Consider the following 7133-nt stretch of genomic DNA (forward strand, 5'->3'; position numbering starts at 1 on the left):
ACTTTCATTTCCCATGAGCCCCTGCAGATGTTTGGGTTTATCACTCCAGCTAAGGATTAAACCTGGAGGCATCTCAGAGGCTGGCTTCAGCCACTCCCCTGCCTGGGATGCCTTCGTCCCCAGGCCTCCCCACCCTAGCCCTTTACCTTCCCACTAACTCCGCTTAGCCTTTAGGATTCCCCACAGGGCACTCTGTGGACTCCCAGAATCACGAGGGCATCCCCCGATCTCAATGTATAATAATGATCTATGATTTTATCACATTCCTTCCCTTTACAAAGAGACCTCTTAAGGGCAGGGGTCTTATGTCTTATTCATTTTTCAATTCTCAGCATCTTATCCAGAGTAAGCCTTAAATTAATGTTTGTAGGAATGTCATTGAATGAATGAACACAGTAACTCATAAAGATTTTTTCCTTTTCTACTCCCAACTTGCCCTTGAAGTCACTGGGGAACTGGTATTTCTTGGATATACGCTGCACCCTGGGAACATTATTTAACTTCTTTGCTTCAGTATCCTCATCTGTAAAATGGGATGATGATAGTTATGAACTTCACTGGAAGGTTGTGAGGATTAAGAGAGGGAATGCATGGAAATTGTTATCATTTTCACTGTATGAAACGTGGTGTCCTTGGCCCAGTCGAGCCTCATGGAGACAGACAATCATGCCTGCATTGAGAGGACACCTGCAGTCCAACCGCCCCCAGGGTATTAGCATCTGCTCTGTGCCATGCCTGAGGCCAGTGGAGATTTGGATTTGGTCTGGGCTGTGGCCAGCATCTACTTTTAAAGTTTCCCAGGTGAGTCTAACGTTCAGCTAGGATTGAGAATGAGGAGTGGTGAATGCTCTGAGAGGCTGGCTGGGGAGGCAGATGCTGCAGGAGAGGCAGGTCCCTCAGTCAACTTGAAGCCGAGTGCTGAAGAAATTAGCCTGGGGTAGGGGAGGGAGGGTGCCTGAGTCAGGGCAGAAGGATCTCCTGCTGGAAGAAGAGCACTTGCAGAGAGAATGTGATGAGTGTGGGTGAGAAGGGTTAAGGATAGCCAGAAGGCAAGGCAGAGATCTGGGGAGGCACTGGAAGCAGGGTCAGATCTGCCTAGCTAAGGAGCCCTAGATTTTATCCTGAGGTGCTGGGGAAGTCCACAGGGTGCACACAGGATTACACTTGCTTTTTGTGAGCTGGAGGCAAAGGGCCTAGCTGGGAGGGGTCTCTGGGAAGGAACGTGGGTATAAATCAAAACTGTGGCAGTGGAAATGGAGAAGGAGGAACAGGAATTGCTGCCAAATGGAAGAGACTGAAGGCAGGTATGCAGAGAAACAGAGGGGGAGTCCTGGGGGTTCGGGCTTGAGTGACTGAGGCGAAAGCAGGTACTGGCATAGAAGCATTTTCCAGGCTTTGGGCAAGGTGATGGACTGTTGGGTTTGAGACGTCCTGGGCCTTCCACATGGAGATGCTGGGTGGGTAGCTGGCTAGGTGGGTCTGGGGCTCAGGATGGCAGCCTGGGCTGAAGCCTCAGGTGGCTGAGACCTAGAACGTAGAGAGAGGGTATAGAGTGAGGAGGAGGTGGGAGCAAAGGAAGGGGAAGAGGGAGGAAGAAGAGACAGCCAGGAACGGATAGAGGTGAGTAGGTGTCACCAGGTGGAGACAGGGGCAGATGTGTGAATCACAGCAAAGGAGAGGCAGGACAGCGCTGGCTAGGGCAGAGGCCACGGGGGCAGGAAACTGTGGTTAGGGGAAGTGGGAGGGCAGATGTCAGGAACCCCTCTGAGATGGACCCCAGAACACATTCTCTCCTCTCTTCTCAAACAGCTTAACTGCAAGTCAAGGTTGACTCTTGACCAAGGACGACAGGATCTCAGTGGAGGTTGCTGATTCCCAGGAACCACAAAGGAAAATTTCTGCTTTTTAAAAGCATATAACAATAAGGCTAAAGCTAAACTTTTCAAAATGTCCCTTGGCCCTGCCTGAGTCCTGACTATTGCATGAGAGTGTGGTATACATTGAAAACAGGCACAAAGATATGCTTGTTTGTATTTTGGGGAGTCTAGAAAAGTGACTGGAAGACTTTTTGTCACTTTCCACCACCTTGAAGCTAGAAACTGTCATGTTCATCTCTGAATCTTGTCTCTGCTATATAAGCCAGCATAGGTGTGCACTGAGTGGTAAATTAACATTTGTGCCACAAATAGATTAAAGAATCACAACAACTTTGGCCCTGGCAGCACTCAACTTGGATTCATTTGCTCACATAGGATGTGGGTCAAAGAATCACTCAGCAAACACTTACTGGCACAACATAGCTACAGACAAAACTCTGTCCTTATAGAGCATATAGTCTGCTAGGGGAGACAGACATTGATCAAATGACCACACGAATAAGCATACGATGATAACTCTGATGCTCTGAAGGAGAGGTACATGGTGCTGAGAGCCTCCCTCAGGGGTCTGACATAGTCTGGGTGGGGCGGTGTCCATGAAGTACAAGCAGGAGTTAACTATAAGAAAAGCATGTGGGGCATAGGGGCAGCATGTGCAAAGTCCTGTGGCAAAAATGAAGAATAGCAGTGACTGAAGATCCATCCCCCCTACACCTCTTGCACATCCAATCCATCAGCAAATTCTCTTGATTCTACCTTTAAAATGTATCTAGAATCTGAACACTTTGCATCTTCTCCACCTAAACCACCCTGGACCAAGAACCATCATCTACTTGGATCATTACCATAGCCACCTGACTCATGTCCCCGCATCTGCCCTTGCCCCCCATCGCATAGTCTGTTCTCTACACATTGATCTGCTAACACGTAACTCAGACCATGCCCACTTCAGCACAAAACGAGGGCCCAGTGTAACCTGGTTTCCCTCCCAACTCACCCCTCGTTATCAAGAACACATCAAACTGATAGCCTTTTGCACTGAATGTTCTGTCTGCTGGAACATTCTTCCCCAGGTATTCACACAGCTCTTTCCCTGACCTCAGGCAGGTCTCTACTAAAAGGTTCTCTGGGAGACCTTCCCTGACCACCCTATTTAATGCTGCATCCCCTTCCCTGCTTCTACCCCCTGAACTCTCTTGCCCATGTTTATTTTTCTTCATCACACTTTTTGCCATCTGACATACAGCATATTTTACCTATTTATTATCTGTTTTCTCCCACTGGTGTGTAAGCTACCTTAGGACACACATTGTTATCCATTTTTTTCATGTTGTATTATAGCACCTGTAACAGTACTTGGCACATACCGGGTACTCAATAAATATTTCTGGAATAAATGAATAAATTTGGCCTTCTTTAGTCAACCATCCTTGGTAACCAGCTACTATATCTGTGAATAGGCTATCCACAAGTAACTGTAACGAATGCTTTAAAAAGCATAATCCCTTAAAATCATTCTTAATAACATTTTGTGTCTTCTACCTCTGGTGCTCTGGGGCATAGCCAGGTCTTGTTATTTCCTCTGGACTTAAGTAGTAGAATCTGAGGCACAGAGAGGTTCAAAAGTTAAGGCTGAACAGAACTTTTGGTTTCTGAGCTGACATGTAAAGAGTTTAGAAGTTGTTACTCCCAACCTCACAACAAGAAAAAATCTAAACAAGCTGAACATTGACAACTGAAAATCAGTGGAACTTAGATCCATCAGAGAATTGAGATACAGGGCAGACTGCTGCCCTGAAAACTAGAGAGACAGGTGAACCCGGGGAATCACAGCTTGTATGATGCAGTTTATGGCTAGAGCCAGTATAAGTAGGAACACTAAACTGTGATTGATGAATTGCTGGAGGCTGAGTGTAGACTAGCTTGGGAGTTTAAAACTCCAAGGGGTCCAGTCGTAGGGGGTCATCACACTTTTATAATTTTTACTTCCAGGAGCCCTACCAGGTTCTCACTGTGAAGATCAGAGGAAAAATCTCCTCTTGCTTCTGGAAGAGGAAGGAGAAAATAACCCTTTTGAAATATGCCCAAAGTTCTCTGTTTTCTTTAACAAGGCCTGTCCTCAAGGGAGGCTATTTTACCAGAGGCTAGCTGACTGGGGTTTATCAAAGTTAACAGACCTTTACAGACAAGGAAATACCCAACTCAGCCTCACTAAAATACAGAGACCTAATCGTACGGCTTTTCTCCTCCCTGCACACTTTACTACCACATCAATAGGGTTCCTGTATAATAGCAGGCTTGCAGCTAAAAGAATTGTAAGCCTCGGACCCTTTTTAAGGAATCTCTAGGAAAACCCAAAGACAGGAGAGAAAACAAAAAACAAGGACACTATAGGAAATTTTAGCCTCTGACACCAGAGCTACAGCAAACAGTAAACGTAGCCTATCTCTTAGCCAGATGTACATAAAATCTCACACTAAAGGCCTCTATACCTCAGGTCCTATTACCTGATAAATCGGATTTCAGCAGAAAAAAAAAATTACAATGCATGCTATTATAAAAGGCAAAAACACAGTCTTAAAAGACAAAGCAAGCATCAGAACCAGAATCATATGAAAGAGATTTTGGAATTATCAGACTGAGAATTTAAATAACTATAATTAATATGCTAAAGGCTCTAATGTAATAAGTGGATAACATGCAAAAACGGATGGGTAATATAAGCAGAGAGATGGAAACTGAAAGAAATAATCAAAGGGAAATGCAAGAAATCAGAAACACTGTAACAGAAATGAAGAATGCCTTTAATGGGCTCATCTGTAGACTGGACACAGTCAGGAAAGAATCAGTGAGCTTGAAGATGGGTCAAAATAAACCTTCCAAACTGAAATGCAATGGCAAAAAGAATGAAAAACAACAACAACAAAAAAAAACAAAAAAAAAAACACAGCAGAGAATATACAAGAACTGTAGAACAATATTAAAAAATCAACAGTATTCATATATGCAAATTGAAGATGGGTCAAAATAAACCTTCCAAACTGAAATGCAATGGCAAAAAGAATGAAAAACAACAACAAAAAAAAAACAAATAAAAAAACACAGCAGAGAATATACAAGAACTGTAGAACAATATTAAAACGTGTAACATATGCAGCAGGCAAAAAGTCAGTAAAGTATGATAGTGGAATTGAACAGCACCATCAACCAACTGGAACTAATTGACATGTATAGAACACTTCAGCAGCAGAATACACATTTTTCTCAAGCTTACATGCAACATTCAAGAAAACGGACCACATTCTGTGACACACACATTACACACATCTTAACAAAATTTTTAAAAAAGAAATCATACAAAGTATGTTCATAGACAAAAATGGAATTTATCTTGAAATTAATAACAACAAAATAGATGGAAATCCCAAAATATTTGGAGATTAAACAACTCACTTCTAAATAACATATCACTCAAAGAAGAAGCCTCAATAGAAATTTTAAAATATTTTGAACCAAATGAAAATAACAATCTATCAAAATTTGTAGAATGCCATTAAAGTAGTGATTAGAAGAAAATTGATAGCATTGAATACATACAATAGAAAAGAAGCAAGATTTAAATCAATAACCTAAGCTTCGACCTTAGGAAATTAGAAAAAGAAGGGGAAATTAAATCCAAAGTAAGTAGAAGAAAAAAAAATCAGAGCAGAAATCAATGACATTGAAAACAGGAAAACAATAAAGAAAGCCAACAAAACCAAAAGCTGGTTCTTTGAAAACATCAAGAAAACAGATAAACCCCTAGCCAGGCTAACCAAAAAAAAAAGAGAGAAAACACAAATCACTAATATCAGAAATGAAAGAGGGGCCATCACTACTGATTCCATGGACATTTAAATAATAATAAAAGAACAACTACATGCCACAAATTTGCTAACCTAGATGAAATAGATCAATTCCTTGAAGGACACAATCTGCCAAAACTTACACAAAGAAACATAGATACATCTGAATAGGCCTATGTCTATGAAAGAAATTGAAGGAATAATTCATAACTTTCCAAAACAAAAAGCATCAGGCCTAGATGGTTTCATTGGTAAATTCCACCCAACACTTAAGGAACAAAGGATATCAATTCTCTAGAATCTGTTCCAGAAAACAGAAACAGAGGTAATGCTTTCTAACTCATTCGATGAGGTCACATTACCCTAATACCTAAAACAGACAAAGACATTATAAGAACTACAGATCAGTATCTCTCATGAACAAAGATGCAAAAATCCTAGACAAAATATTAGCAAATTGAACCCAACAATATATAAAAAGAATTATACATCATGACCATGTAGGAATTATTCTAGGTATACAAGGTGGTTGAGGTTGCAGTGAGCTACGATGACGCCACTGCACTCTACGCAGGGTGACAGAGTGAGACTCTGTCTCAAAAAAACAAAACAAAACAAAAACCTGCACCTGAAATGTTCATAGCAGCTTTCTTCAAAATTGAGAAAATTCAGAAACTACCAAGATATACTTCAATAGGTGAATAGATAAACTGGTACACTCACATAAGGGAATTATTATTCAGTAATGAAAAGAAATGAGCTACCAAGCTGTGAAAAGACATGAAGGAAACTTAAATGCATATTGCTAAGAAAAGAAGCCAGTCTGAAAAGGCTACATACTGTATGATTGCACCTGTATGACATTCTGGAAAAGGCAAAATATTAATAATATAAAAGTAAAAAAGATCAGTGGGGGGGGAGTGGTAGGAATGAATAGGAGAGCACAGGAGGTTTTTAGGGCAGTGAAACTGTTCTGTATGACACTTTAATGGATACATGGCATTGAGCATTTAGCAAAACCCATAGACCTGTACAACATAAACAATGAATCCTAATGTGAACTATGGACTTTAGTTAGTAATAACGTATCAATATAGGTCTTTCAATAACAAATGTATCACACCAATGCGAGATGTTAATAAGAGAGGAAACGGGGATAGGGAATGTATAAAAGAACTCTGTATTTTCTGTCCAATGCTTCTGTAAATTTAAAACTGCTTTAAGTCTACTAATTAATTTTTTTTTTTTTTAGTTTAAGGGTAAAGCTGCATGGAAGGAACTCTCTGCTCAGGCAGAATGTACCATAGGATGGGGCAAGTGGTACCCACTCGGGAGTGCTGTGGGTACCACTCTGAGGCTGTTGAGTGAACAGAAGCCAGGGACCAGTGAGGAAGGACTGAGACCCCTTGCT

This window comes from Propithecus coquereli, unplaced genomic scaffold, assembly GCF_000956105.1.
Source record: "Propithecus coquereli isolate 6110/MARCELLA unplaced genomic scaffold, Pcoq_1.0 Scaffold1, whole genome shotgun sequence".
Lineage (NCBI taxonomy): Eukaryota > Metazoa > Chordata > Mammalia > Primates > Indriidae > Propithecus > Propithecus coquereli.